The sequence below is a fragment of the Halictus rubicundus genome, unplaced genomic scaffold (assembly GCF_050948215.1).
Source record: "Halictus rubicundus isolate RS-2024b unplaced genomic scaffold, iyHalRubi1_principal scaffold0089, whole genome shotgun sequence".
Taxonomy (NCBI): domain Eukaryota; kingdom Metazoa; phylum Arthropoda; class Insecta; order Hymenoptera; family Halictidae; genus Halictus; species Halictus rubicundus.
Genome location: NW_027488630.1, coordinates 333,734 through 348,812, shown reverse-complemented (window position 1 = coordinate 348,812; position 15,079 = coordinate 333,734). Strand labels below are relative to the sequence as shown.

At 49.7% G+C, this 15,079-nt stretch overlaps 1 long non-coding RNA gene and 1 other non-coding gene across 2 annotated transcripts in view; both read left to right on the top strand.

Moving 5' to 3' along the window:
* The window catches only part of LOC143363675 (uncharacterized), a 239,808-nt gene extending 232,837 nt beyond the window's left edge, over window positions 1–6,971 (top strand). The window contains exon 2 of the long non-coding RNA XR_013083875.1: window positions 6,533–6,971. This is a non-coding gene — a long non-coding RNA (uncharacterized LOC143363675). The remainder of the gene's footprint in view (window positions 1–6,532) is intronic.
* A 66-nt stretch (window positions 6,972–7,037) lies between these two features.
* LOC143363679 (5.8S ribosomal RNA) lies at window positions 7,038–7,192 on the top strand. Its single transcript, XR_013083878.1, has one exon. It is a non-coding gene; the product is annotated as a 5.8S ribosomal RNA (ribosomal RNA).
* Window positions 7,193–15,079: the final 7,887 nt, after the last annotated feature.

Sequence of the window (15,079 nt, the reverse complement as noted above, 5' to 3'; positions counted from 1 at the left end):
AACGAAAGTTAGAGGTTCGAAGGCGATCAGACACCGCCCTAGTTCTAACCATAAACGATGCCAGCTAGCGATCCCCCGAAGTTCCTACGATGACTCGGCGGGCATCTTCCGGGAAACCAAAGCTTTTGGGTTCCGGGGAAGTATGGTTGCAAAGCTGAAACTTAAAGGAATTGACGGAAGGGCACCACCAGGAGTGGAGCCTGCGGCTTAATTTGACTCAACACGGGAAACTTCACCAGGCCCGGACACCGGAAGGATTGACAGATTTATAGCTCTTTCTTGATTCGGTGGGTTGTGGTGCATGGCCGTTCTTAGTTGGTGGAGCCATTTGTCTGGTTAATTCCGTTAACGAACAAAACTCTACCCTGCTAAATAGACGTAACTATGGTATCTCGAAGGCCCCCGGCTTCTGTCGGTGGGTTTTTACTACCAACGTACAAACAAATCTTAGAGGGACATGCGGCTTCTAGCCGCACGAGATTGAGCAATAACAGGTCTGTGATGCCCTTAGATGTTCTGGGCCGCACGCGCGCTACACTGAAGGAATCAGCGTGTTTTCCCTGGCCGAAAGGCCCGGGTAACCCGTTGAACCTCCTTCGTGCTAGGGATTGGCGTTTGCAATTATTCCCATGAACGAGGAATTCCCAGTAAGCGCGTGTCATAAGCTCGCGTTGATTACGTCCCTGCCCTTTGTACACACCGCCCGTCGCTACTACCGATTGAATGATTTAGTGAGGTCTTCGGACTAGTACGCGGCAATGTTTCGGCATTGCCGATGTTGCCGGGAAGATGACCAAACTTGATCATTTAGAGGAAGTAAAAGTCGTAACAAGGTTTTCGTAGGTGAACCTGCGGAAGGATCATTACAAATCAAACTTCTGCCAGATCCATGAATATATATCGAAACCATTAATGTAACTATATAGTTACTTTACATCCCCCCCCCCCATGGTTTATTAACATGAACGTTCTTCTTCTTCCTCTATTTACCTATCGTCGGCTGGGGTTAATTTGTGATGTGTTAATGATTTAAGTCCGATTTTCTTTGACCTATGTCTACTTTATATATCGTATTTGGTATTTTCTTTATGATTTTGTATGGTCCAGTTTTGAGTCCATCCAATTTTTTCCTATTTAGCTTATTGCCGTTTTCTACATATACCATTTTGCTGTTTAGTGTAAGTTTGACTTTGATTAATGGTTTAATCACTCGTTTTTTTGGTTTCTTTCATCTAATTCGACGTCTAGTAATGCGTTGTTTTCTCTCCTTATCGCTCTTTTATTCACGTTCTTATCCTCTCTGAACCAACATGTTGCCTCCGATTGGTAACGTGTGCCTTTATTCAATTTCTCACATATTTTACATGGATCTTGATTTTGATATTTAATATTGTTTCTTCTGCTTGTTGTATATTTTTGTTTCGGGTGGTTCTTTCTGTTTACCATGTGTTCGTATTTGTTGATTTCGTTAAACAGATGTTTTGTATTCTTCATTGCTTGTCTATCTATTTTGATCAGTATATATTCCGGTAAGCCATTTGCAATTATATATACCATCGTAATTGTATCCATTGATCTGTTCATATCCAGCATGAGTTTCTCTTTTTTTATGGCATAATCTAACAATGATTGGATAATTTCGTGGTTGTAAATGAACGTTGCAGTCGTTTCTTTGCGCAACAGACTATTTATTTACAACATTTACAACTCGTCGAATCTCATTCGTCGAACAAACATTGAATGAGTTTTTGTTTCACGGAACAGTGAACTGGAGCGGTGTGTTTAGCGCGATTTCGTGTTTAACAAGCGGGGCCTTTGCACAGCGCGTCTAAGTTTCGTCGGAGTTTTTAAGTTTACGGTTTGCCAGTCGGATTGTTTCTGCTTTGCTGCTCCGAGGTCAGTTTGTTCGTCACCTCGTGTGGGTGGTGAGAATTCTGGGCATGGGCCCATGATGGGAGTAAAACTCTCCTGATTTGTTGATCAGCCTAAGGGAGAGGATCTTCTGGAACCTCCCTCTTTGGTGGTGGAAGAAACCCCTATTTTAGGCCGATGTTCGGGAAATTCCCCAAAAAGCGCGTTTATTGGTACCTCGGAGCAGCATGTATTTTCGGCCATGTGGCTGGGTATTGTTGGGGCCCGAGTGGCCTCCGTACGCCGTGCTAGCCAAGTGGCTAGCAGCTAATTTATTGCCCCTTGGCCGAGGTCCGGTGACGAAGACCAAGGGGCTGGAAAACGTGCGTTTACTGTCTCTGGTTTTCGTCCGTGTGACGAAAACCAGAGACACGGTTCTTGGGGTTGCAGCGCAACCCGAGCGTATCTCGCGTCGTGCGGAAGAGGATTTACGACCCCTTGGCCGCCGCGTGTAGTGGGCCATAAGGCCCGCTGTGTCCGAATCCGGGACCCTCAAATACCTCGCGGACGGTGCACGGAGTGAGGGTCGCACGGATTGACTTATGGCCACTTTTCCAATGCCATCAGCTCGAATCCTCAAGCACCTCGCGTGCGGCAACTCAAGGATTAGCATTCTTCGTGATTAGTCGAAGGACGGACAAAAATCGGAAAAGGGCTCCTTACGCAATATGTTTTGGGACGAAAGAGCATGCTTCGCGCAGCTGTGGCATCCTTGATTGCCACACGGCCGGAAATACGCGGACCGTCTGCGACGAATCGGACAATGATCCATATTTATATTCAAATGTTAGTGCATACGTTATTTGATTCCAACCTTTGTTGGCAGATATATCACAGAATTCCATTTTCCATGCTGACCAGTTTGAGTTTATCGTGAATTTGATGATCATAGAATTGTACCAATCTATACTAGAATTATCCATAAACAGTCTTAGTATTTCGATCTTTCTTTCATCCGTTGTTACATTAAAACGCGTACATTCTTTCTCAAAAGTTTCCATCCACTCGTTGGCGTTGGGATGTTTGCTTGTGAATTTTTCGATCGCGAAGTTTTTTGTAATGTACCGTAAGCTATGTTGTTCGTTCTCCCATTTATTTTTCCCTGTATTTTCTCCATTTTGATGTGCGGCCACCTCTTTTTCCTCAATTCTTTCCAGATATTGGTTTCCGAATAATAAGTTGCCGTCTTTTGACATCGTGATCCACACTCTTCTTTTTTGTATCTTTTTTTAGACTATTTTTTATTATGTTGTACGCCGGTGTTTTTTTATTTCTGTATAGTGGCTAATCGATTGTAGTTTCTTCGGTATTGCATACATCTCGTCGTCATGTGTTGATATTGAGGTTATGCTACGTTCGACTTTTCATCGTTTCCGGGTAGCAGTGTAAACTCAAAACGGAGTTTTTCCATGTTCTTTTCCTCTTTTTTCTCCTTTTACCTTTAGATTGTAACGAGTCCGTTTTCCGGCGGATCTCGTACAACGGTTCCTCGCGGCCGGATTTGGCTCGCCGTGCCGAGGTTCGCGGCGGGATAACGCGAGGGTTACGGCGGGATACGGGCGGTCGAGCACGGGTGATTAACGGCACGAGTCTTCTAAATGTTCGTCACTGTCCCGGCTTCGCGTCTCGGTGGTCGGCGGTCGCGATTCGGGTCTCGCGCGCGTGTCGTATCACGGCGGGGTCATGGCCGTACGCAGCGCCGTATCTGGACCAGGGCAACCTCGGCGGACGGAGAGCCCGTGTCCCAGGACGGCCGGCGTTACGCCGGTCGCGGGTGGTTCGCTCTCCGAGGGTGTGGGGCGGAGGCGGAGATGTCGGGGTTAACGGGAAAGAAGGTTACTTACCCTGGTTCCGGTCCTCGATCACTCGGCGTTCGGGTCGGCACTCCAGGTGGTCCAGTACGCAGCGGCGTATTCGGGGTTCGCGGTTACAATTCCGCGGGTAAAAATACACTCTCGCGAGTCGTATTCAACGGGCGGCTTCTCGGCGTCGCAAAAGGACGATTCCGGTCGTGATCGGGCGGTCGGTAACGGCGGCTAGAAATCGGATCGGAAAGTACGTCTTTTCACGAGCGTGGCGGAAAGCCAAAGAGGCCGTTTTCCGGCTTGTCTCGCTCGTCTTGCTAGGCGAGGGGGTGCGGTGCGGTGCGGTTCGCGGCCGGCTTTTCCGGTGTCGTCACGCATCCGGCGCGACGGTGTCGCGTCGTGGCGGGTTCCGGTTCCCGCCAAGATCGGTTCGGTGGTGCGGGGGTCGCGGGGGTGCGCTCGCGGGTACCGACGGATCTCGGTATCCGTCGGTCGTGTTCGGGGCGGTTCGAGTTCGGGGCGCGTACGGCTAGGAACAGGCCTGGCGCAGCCAGGTCTATTACAAGATAATAACAGGAAATGTCGTTTTATAAGAGATCCACGGCTGGTAGAGAATGAATAACAAACATGCGTTGCTCTGTAAATCAAGGATTTATTTTTTTAGTTTAGCGCTAATTTCTATGTACAATATTTACAAAAATCCTACCTGTAAATCAAAGAAACGACAATTAATGTTATTAATCGCAGTGATGTATTTTTATAATATTTTTCCTAACCGTGTGCCACTCTTTCCTACTGCGTTTTATCTGCCACCGTGTGCGGCGCCACTCATCCCCGACGCTCAGCGCGATCAGTGGTCCAAACCATTAAAGTAACTATACCGGGTGGTTCACGACAAACAGGCCACCTAAATAGCTCCGTTAGGATTAGAGATAGAAGAAAATGTTAGAGAGAAAAGTTGTACTGTTAAAGGGGGCAAATATGGTGATATAAAAAAATGTTCCTATTGTAGTTGTTTTCAAGGTCTTTTGAAGGTCATCGATGATTTTCAAATAGCACCACATATTTTTAACTTCACAGTGTTGTAGCTGATGTCAAGACGAGTTCAATGATGTGGTACACTATGACCTTTATTTACGCACTCGTAAAACGACTACCCCGTACTGATTTCGGCAACACAGTGACCTACATCGCGAAGACTCGTCAACGCGGAAGCGAGGCTCTCACTAGCTCTCGCGCGGCAGGGCTGCGCCCGGCGGTCCGGGGCCCTCGGCAACGGATTTATTGGCGAACGTTTTCCCGATGACACGCGTTGATTGACCGATTCCCACGGAGGAAGACATCGAGCCGTTCCCTCGACGGGCTCTTGCAGCTTTCCGGGACGAGGTGGCGACGAGGTCGAGATGATCAGGCCCGTAATTCCTCGGCGGCGCCTCCGGGTTGACCAACCAGGGCTCGGTGTCCTTCCCGATGTTCTCCTGCACGGTGTCCCTTGTAGCCGTCCCCTGAGCTTTTCTCCTCGGATTTTCCGCGCTCCTGGGAGAAGGGAAAAGAACCGGGCCCCCCTGGGCCCCGGCCATGGACCTGAAACTTCTCGTCGCGCCAAGTGGCGCGGCATTTAAACCGCGTTAATCTCCAATCCGGGATCTCGGATGCTCCCAGGGAGATCGATCACGACAGCCGTTATCGCGGCGGTGCCGCCAAGGGGCGGCCCGGTCTTTCGATCTTAGATCGGAGGGACGTGGACAAATTTGCCACGTCACAATAGTTACTCAACGCGTACGATTCTCCTGTCCGTTTGCGCCACGTTGTTGGCCAAAATAAAGGCGCAGAGAGCCCGCCAGACCATTTGTGCACAAACACGGCAATATAATATATGCACTCTTTCGACAATGGGACGAAAGATCTCAATGAGAATGACACACGAGGAAACAGACGGTGCTTGCGTGAAGGGGGAGCATCACATCGTTTACTTGTATTGGGGAGTGTGTGCGAAGAGCTGTACTTCGGGTCTTTGGGAATCGTCACCGACGTTCACATTGCAAACTCGAACGATCGATACGGCGCGGTTTCCCGTTGGACGCTGAATGTTATAGCTTAACCACGAATATAGAAATACCTGTCGTTACGAATCGATGTTTTTCACCCGCCACCTGATGGATCGTGTTCTCTTTGATAAAAATACCTCGTGTCAAAGAGACGTGTATATTATAATATACGCCTTTGGTCTGCCTGTGTGTAGGCTTCCGACAATTATATGGACAATTACGGTCGCAAGAACAGGGATGTAAGCGTCCATTCGAATCCACATATCGCGCTTCCTCGGTCTTCGCCTGTGGTGTCCGAGATACGTCCATTGGAAACGGTGGTGTTGTCTCTCCTCTAGAGAAAGAGAGGACAACAGGGTAGCCTGTGGAAAACTTGCGGTGAACGCGTTGTGTTCTTTCACGAACGTCGAGGAATAGAATGAGGGAAGGATCGGCTGTGAAGCTCGCTTTTAAAGCTGCGCGAGTCTGACACCCTACTCTGTGTGGCGATAGCGCACACACAAGCTTCGGACGAATGACCGCTGCCAGAGCCGACTGTGAGTCCCGCCCTATTTATCGAGTTCGCGTATAACAGACAGCACAAAACGTCGCCGCTTGCGTGTTCGTTAACGAACATTTATATTCGAGAGGACCGGCTGTGAAGCTTGCTTTTTAAAGCTGTGTGCGATTTTTGACACCGTACTCTCTGTGTGGCGATAATATACCGCGCACAAGAGCTTCGGACGAATGAGATCGCGCACGGCCAGAGCCGGCTGTGAAGTCCGCTAGTATCGAATAATCGTTCTCCGTGCACAATTGGACATGTGTTTCGAGAGGACCGGCTGCGTAGCTCGCGTAAAGCTGTGTGCGATTCTGACACTCTACTCTCTGTGTGGCGATAATATAGCGCACAAGAGCTTGGGACGAACGATCGCGCACAGCCAGAGCCAGCTGTGAAGTCCGCTAGGTATCGAGTTCATTCTCCCATAAGAGAGGAGAAGAAGTGTCGGGATCCAGTATCGGGTTGTCTATGATCCCCGTCGTTTTCTGAATTCTCCTCCTGTGTTTTTCACTTTAAAGGTTTTTCAATGTATTTTCCGCTCGGCCGTCGGATACGTGTGCATTGCATCGCGTACTCGCGACGGTTTCCGTTTCTACGGACGATCGTGTCGTCCTTAAAAACGACGCTTGAATCTCCTACGCGCGCTGGTTGGAGCTTTCAGGTATCGACGTTCTTATGAACCGCAGAACAAGAGACATAATTATATATTGATTATAAATCAAATTATACGATTACCCTGAACGGTGGATCACTTGGCTCGTGGGTCGATGAAGAACGCAGCTAATTGCGCGTCAACGTGTGAACTGTAGGACACATGAACATCGACATTTCAAACACACATTGCGGTCCACGGATACAATTCCTGGACCACGCCTGGCTGAGGGTCGTTTACGTAACCAAATACTGCTTGCGTTGCTCTTGTAAGTCCCCGCCGTCGCTTACCTCTCCATGTCGAATTGTGGAGGGCGCAAAGAGCGTTTCTGAGTCGGGTTGCAAAGATGCTACGTACGAGCGAACGATGGTCGTTTCGTCGGCGTTTGACGCGGTTCAGTGAAAGTTGCAAATTTTACATTGCGTCTAACGGTTTCTTCAGGAGAAGGAAAGAGAATGGGTATCACATTCGGACTTGCGTGAGTGTTTTGCGGCGTCGTGAGTCGTATTTTCAATACGACCGCCCGTAAACACCGCTCCGACGGTCGAAATCCCTCTCGCCTCTCTGTGGAACGATTCGCATTGCGAAAGAAGCGTTTCACTCTCGAACATTTTACGCGCTCCCGACGTCGTCTGAAATGATGCGTATACGAAAGGTATAAGAGTCTCAAGAGACTACAGTGAATGGACACAAATAAAGGAAGAGATACGGACACCCGTGTAAAATCTGTGTGCGACTGTGGTGTGCAACGTAAGCCCCAGGGAAATATATAAGATAAAATACGTCTGTGCGTGGATGTGTCTCTCTACACATAATTGCGGCGGAGGGTCGTCGTTGCCAGCGACTTCGACAAACATATTCTTAGAGTTCGCGAGAGAGAGGTCTCTCGTTCTACGAACGCTTTGATGACAGATGGACATAGCAACATTTGGCATTGTGCGGGATGCGCACGCGTACTTGTATCGGGTCGAATAATTTCCCCGTCGTCGCGTGTCCTCGCTAATCCGTTGCGGATACCATCGCCACGTTCGTTGAATTGAATGACGACCGAGATATCGCGTCGTGCAGCGTTTCTGTACCCCCGTGTGTCTAGTGTAGTAGAGAAACTCCACCGGGTGTTGAAAATATATATACTCCTCTATGGTGTGACTTTGGAACATCGTTGTCACCAACGTGTTGTCACGCAGAGCACGAGAAGGTGAAGAAATAAACCTTTGTCGGTCGCCCCCTCTTTTTTTTTTCTTCATTGTCGATCGCGAGACCGTGCGATCTGTCGGTCGTCTAGTCCCCGGAAGTTCTTTTCGACGGACGTTAAAGTTAACCGGCCGATCGTCTAGCGAGAGTTTCCGATCGACGAACAAAATGAAGAAATCTCTCTATATATTATATAGAGAAAAGACACTTTGGTGTGGTGCATAAGACATATGGTTTTGTTTTATTTTTTTTGTGCTCCTCTGTACGTTCTCGCGTACTTTTAATGCTTTCGGTGAAATATACGAAACATTTTTTTTCACGTTTGACAACCTCAGAGTAGGCAAGATTACCCGCTGAATTTAAGCATATTACTAAGCGGAGGAAAAGAAACTAACAAGGATTTCCTTAGTAGCGGCGAGCGAACAGGAATGAGCCCAGCACTAAATCCCGCAGTTCCGCCGTTGGGAAATGTAGTGTTTAGGAGGGTCCATTTATCCCGTGACGTCGAACCGCGTCCAAGTCCATCTTGGATGGGGCCATTTACCCATAGAGGGTGCCAGGCCCGTAGCGACCGGTACGCGTTTCGGGAGGACCTCTCCTTAGAGTCGGGTTGCTTGAGAGTGCAGCCCTAAGTGGGTTGTCCTGTTGAGTACTCGCGTGATCCAGGCACCTCCCCTTTAGCTTAGGTGGGCGTGAGGTTTTAGTGGGTAGTCCCCGGGGGTTCGCCCTCCGGGGAGAATCCCACATAACCCCGGCTTCCCCCAGGGAGTCGGGGTATGTATAAAACATTTCCTCACGATAAAAAAAAAAAAAAAAAAAAGCCCTAAGTGGGTGGTAAACTCCATCTAAGGCTAAATATGACCCCCAGACCGATAGCGAACAAGTACTGTACGGTTCCGAGAGGATGCATGCCGCGGCCTCCATAGAATATCGTAGTTTTATGTTTATGGCGTATTTTCACATTGTCTCCAGATGTCGTTGGAGGCCCTTTTCCGATTTCATACTGTCCTTCGAAACTTCAGAAGAATGCTAATCCTCGAGTGTCGTATACGGCACTCGAAGATTCGAGCTGACAGTATTGGAAAGGTGGCCATAAAGTCAATCCGTGGGACCGTCCTTTAGAATTTCATGCGCTTCGTAGGGTCCCGGATTCGGACTTTCGCAGGTCTGATGGTTACCATCAGCGGCCAGCGGCCAAGGGTCCGCATCCCTTGTGCCACACGTGCAAAACACTTGCGGTGTTTTCGGCACGTCGCGTCCTTCCGTTACTCGAGGTACCCTCGGACCCGTGTTCCGAGAAATCGTTCGTCCCCTTGGCCCTCGGGACCGTAACCAGGCCAAGGGCCATAAATCCGCGGCGGGCCATGCAGACCCGCGTCGTCGCGCTGCTTCGGGGTAACGTCACTCGCGGATTTTCGACCGTCTTCGGCATTTTTCGGAAAGGGATGTTTTTCCCCCAAACAGGCCTTATCGAGGCATTCCGCGAGGTGTCTTGCGAACTTACTCCGAAGCAGTGAGGCAGAAACGAAAAAACCGTCGTACCGGACGTATCGAGAAACGAAAAAACCGTCCTACCGGACGTATCGCAGAAACGAAAAAACCGTCGTACCGGACATATCGAGAAACGAACAAACCGTTGTACCGAACGTATCGACATAGCTATCGGCTACTATCGTATAAGACAAATTAACTATCGGTTAATACATATTAAAGTTCCGACCACACCTCTAGAATTGTTACAACCGCGGATCCACACAAAACAAGTCGCCCAATGTTAGTTCGGCCGGCGACAAGTGCGGGATAAAATCTAGTCGAAATAAATACGTTATTTTAAAACAACGTGTATCCGTTTTTTATCCTCGGCACGAACTCATTACAAGTTCAGGGGTAAACCTGAGAAACCCAAAAGATCGAATGTGGAGATTCATCGTCAACGAGGCTGGCTTCCGTTGGTGCACAGATACCCCGTATGGGCCTTCGTGGTTTCCAGTGCGAGGGTACACCATCTTCGCAAATGTTCCGGTCGCGTAGTCGTGCCCTTCTCCCTTAATAGAACGTCGCGACCCGTTGCGTGTCGGTCTACGACCCGAGTTGTTGCCTGTCGTGTCGCTACGTGCGCACACGGCAGACGCTCGATAGCCTGGCCGGCTGCCTGACGGTACTCTGACGGTATCGGGCCGCAACCAATCCATTCTCGAATGTGTGTGCGTCAGGCCCGCCGCAAGCTCGGTTAGTTTTACCCAAAGGTACGGACATGGTGCCGGCTTCGAGCCTAACCAGCTGTTAGCAGGCGGTGTCCTCGGACTGGCCAAGCTTCGAATTACCGGTCAGCGACGCTACTGCTTTGGGTACTCTCAGGACCCGTCTTGAAACACGGACCAAGGAGTCTAACATGTGCGCGAGTCATTGGGACATGTAAATCTAAAGGCGCAATGAAAGTGAAGGTCGTACCTTTGCGTCGACCAAGGGAGGATGGGCTGTGTTACGATGCGGCCTCGCACTCCCGGGGCGTCTCGTTCTCATTGCGAGGAGAGGCGCACCCAGAGCGTACACGTTGGGACCCGAAAGATGGTGAACTATGCCTGGTCAGGACGAAGTCAGGGGAAACCCTGATGGAGGTCCGTAGCGATTCTGACGTGCAAATCGATCGTCGGAACTGGGTATAGGGGCGAAAGACTAATCGAACCATCTAGTAGCTGATTCTCTCCGAAGTTTCCCTCAGGATAGCTGGCTCTCTATCTCTTTGGTGAACCTGTGCAAGTCTCATCTGGGCCGAAACGACCTCAACCTATTCTCAAATTTTAAATGGGTGAGATCTCTGAGATCAAGATATTATTGGGATCAGAGTGCCAAGTGGGCCAATTATGGTAAGCAGAACTGGCGCTGTAGGATGAACCAAACGCAGAGTTAATGCGCCTAAGTCGATGCTTATGGGATACCGTAAAAGGCGTTGGTTGCTTAAGACAGCAAGACGGTGGCCATGGAAGTCGGAATTCGCTATGGAGTGTGTAACAACTCATCTACCGAAGTAACTAGCCCTGAAAATGGATGGCGCTGAAGCGTCGCGCCTATACTCCGCCGTCAGCGGCAAGTGGGGTTGGACGTTTGCGTTGTTTGCGTAATCGTCCTCCATGAAGGTCTGACGAGTAGGAGGGTCGCGGCGGTGTGCGCAGAAGGGTCTGGGCGTGAGCCTACCTGGAGCCGCCGTCGGTGTAGATTTTGGTGGTAGTAGCAAATACTCCAGCGAGGCCCTGGACGACTGACGTGAAGAAGGGTTTCGTGTGAACAGCCGTTGCACACGAGTCAGTCGATCCTAAGCCCTAAGAGAAATCCTATGTAGATGAGGTGTCCTAAGAGCTAATGTACAAACACACACACACCCATCGGGCGAAAGGGAATCCGGTTTCTATTCCGGAACCCGGCAGCGGAACCGCATACCATTCGGGCCCTCGTAAGAGTGTTCGTCGAGTAACGCAAAATGACCTGGAGACGCCGTCGGGAGATCCGGGGAGAGTTTTCTTTTCTGTATAAGCGTTCGAGTTCCCTGGAAACCTCTAGCAGGGAAATAGGGTTTGGAACGTGAAGAGCACCGCAGTTGTGGCGGTGTCCGGATCTTCCCCTCGAACCTTGAAAATCCAGGAGAGGGCCACGTGGAGGTGTCGCCCGATTCGTACCCACATCCGCAGCAGGTCTCCAAGGTAAAGAGCCTCTAGTCGATAGATTAATGTAGGTAAGGGAAGTCGGCAAATTGGATCCGTAACTTCGGAATAAGGATTGGCTCTGAGGAGCGGGGCGTGTCGGGCTTGGTCGGGAAGCGGGTCTGGCTGACGTGTCGGGCCTGGGCGAGGTGAACACATTGATGGGAATCCGAGCTCGGTCCCGTGCCTTGGCCTCCCGCGGATCTTCCTTGCTGCGAGGCTTTCGTCTAGAACGGTCGTCCTCTTCGGCCGCCATTCAACGCTCAGCTCAGAACTGGCACGGAGGTGATCCGCTCGAGGCCCCGCCCAGGGGACCCGCTCGAGCTGCGGTCGGATGGCCGGAACTGGGGTCGGAACTGGAACTGGACCGGGATGCTGCGGCGGCGTGACTGCTACGATGCATATCTTGCCCGTGAAGATTGAAGATTGGATGATGCGCGGACGTCTCGCGACACCGAGATATGTCGAATGTATCGGGATATCGGACTCTAGAGCGCGGAATAACTTACGTAACTGATATTTACGTCCGGCGCGACGGGGCATATGGTACTTAAGGATTATATGAATTGTGAAATCAACGTCACTACCTGTATCAGTATTTCCCGTTGAAATCGGTTCACACAGATCCACCGAAACAGATTGTGCTAGTAAGAAACGTACCGAACGCCTGGTGTGCTCAGCGTACAAGTGGAAATACGGATGAGTATATATGTCGAATGTAGAAATAAAACAGGTACCACGATGCACGATTCGGGTGGGGGGGGGGGAGTTGCACGATATTGAATTAATACGAGATCGAGTAAGATATAATATATTGAATGAAATAATGAAGTACAAATCAGAACTAGAACTAACTATGAGCTAAGCGTGAGATATGGAAAGACTTGGAAAAGCAAGACCGTTCGACGACGGATGGAAATCGCGAGATCAGAGACGACCGTTCGCCTCGAGATCGGAACAAGATCTGATTTGCATAGCTCTTCATTAACCTCCTACGCTCAGAGCCATGCGGCGGGGGCGGCGCTGATAGTGGGGCGTCGCTGGAATGGGGCGATGACGCGGCCCCGTAACTATGGCGGACGGCTGTTGCTGGCGGTGAGCCGCCTCGTTATCAAAGATCTTATCGCTTACAGTCGAGCGATGTATAAGAGCGAGACGCGTGTTTGTACAATGAAGCGGATAGTGAAGTATAAGGTATCGAAAGAGTTAAGAACGAGTGATGTAGCGTAGCGGCTGAACAATACGAGGAACTTATGCTATGATTACAGGTTTTTGCAAGTCTTACAATATTTGACAAGTGTTACGGTAAGTATAATAGGATTAAGGTAGGTATAGTACAGGTAGGTATAGTAAGGCACGTATCGAACAAGGTGAGTAATAATGTAATCTTATCAGCTAGGTTATTATGCTATATCTTATGACTAACGCAACACATCGGCAGACGTGACAACAGTGTGGTCGTCCCTTTCGAAGGACCGAATCTCTGCAAAGTGTGCCTACAGAGAGGTAGAAACTTCATATTCATTAGACCAACCGAGCTTAGTAAGCACATAGAGGAAGAACATCTGTCCGCAAAAATCATCTGGTCGTGCAGAAGATGTGGGAAGACGTTTGGAAAGCTACATCCTCTTAGCTGCCACCTTCCAAAGTGTAAAGGCAAGCCAGCCGATCATGAACACAGATGCATCAGATGCGAGATGAGCTTTCGCACGAAAAGTGGCCTATCACAGCACGAGCGGCATAGACATCCTGTTGCGAAAAACGAAATGAGAATCACAGCTGCCAATAGGACACCAAAGCCGAAGGGGGCGCCTAGCTCGGTATGGTCAGATGAAGAAGTAAAAAAGCTTGTTGCACTTAATGAAACCTTTTAACCGTACATTCTCTCTGCTCGTCTTTGTATATTAATTCTTTCTCTGTCTCGGCTACGCAAGAATAATCTATACGACCTCGCGGGGGCCGGTTACTACCCTGAATTCCCTACGCGTGTTAATTCGCGAAGGAGATGGATTCGTGCCTCCAGGCACTGGAAAGCGGTGAGGTTTGGACGAGACAAATAAAGTTTGTAGACAAATTTCTGGTAAAAGGACGGTATATTCTTGGAAGAACTATTTATAGAATGTGCTCACAGAAGAGCTGTTTGTATACAGGACGGCCCGTGATCTTTCGCGTTGTTCCGAGCAATAAATTCCGTTGCGATGACGCGCAGAATACCGAGTATCGATAATCCGTACCGAATTCTCGTAACACGTAAACACACAATGTATACCGTGTTACGACGCACGCAGCTCGCTCGCTTTGTCTCTACGCCTGGTTTCTCGAGAACCGATCTCAACGATTTTAATATGAATTGCGCCCCGTAATATGCGAATTCGTGACCTGTCTAACCAACCGCGCACTCGGCCGCAAATACGTACAAATGGCCCAAGTGGAGACACACACTAAAAACCCCTGGCACTCCACGCAACCAAGAAGTTTACTCTTCGGCACGGTATGTGACCTCCGAGCAATCTCCGCGGAGGCAGCGGCATAATATCAGCGATCGTGCGGGGTTCGGTCGTATCGATTCAATCCGACGGGAAATCGTGCGTTCGTTCGAACAATCCGTACGCGTACTACGCACTGCACGGTTATGGACTTGTCAGACCATTCATGCACTCGTCCGAATACTCGTATAAGTGGTATGGATGGAGACGCACACCAAGCCGTCGGTCACGCCACGCTACCAAAGACTATGCTCTTCGGCACGATACGTGGCCTCCGAACGTATTCTTTAGAGATAGCGGCAGAATGATCACGACTGTGCAAATCCTACCGGAGGAGTTATGGGCATTTCGAACAAGAACCATGAATTTGACTATAACGAAGTGTCCATTCGGTACCACGATTACGCAAAACGATTTATGAATTTCAAATAGTTCGCGACAACTGTGCGATCGTGTCCGCAGAGCACAAACTGCGTCTTAATCGTCGGCAATGCCACGGCGCAGTTTGCACCTGTAACTCCCCGGTTTGAGGCGCTTACGCGTCGAGGATAGAACAGCCGGTTTGTCTGTTCTATCGGGTCGGTTTGACCCCTCGATCGCGTACCGTGTTTCGCCGACAGGACACTTCGCGAACGCGTGCGGCTAGATGCGCTTCCAGACGTAGAGTGATCTATCTGCGGCACGCATCGACCTCCTTCGATCGGTATCGAGTGGGGATCGATGCGTGCGCATTGTGACAAGTGT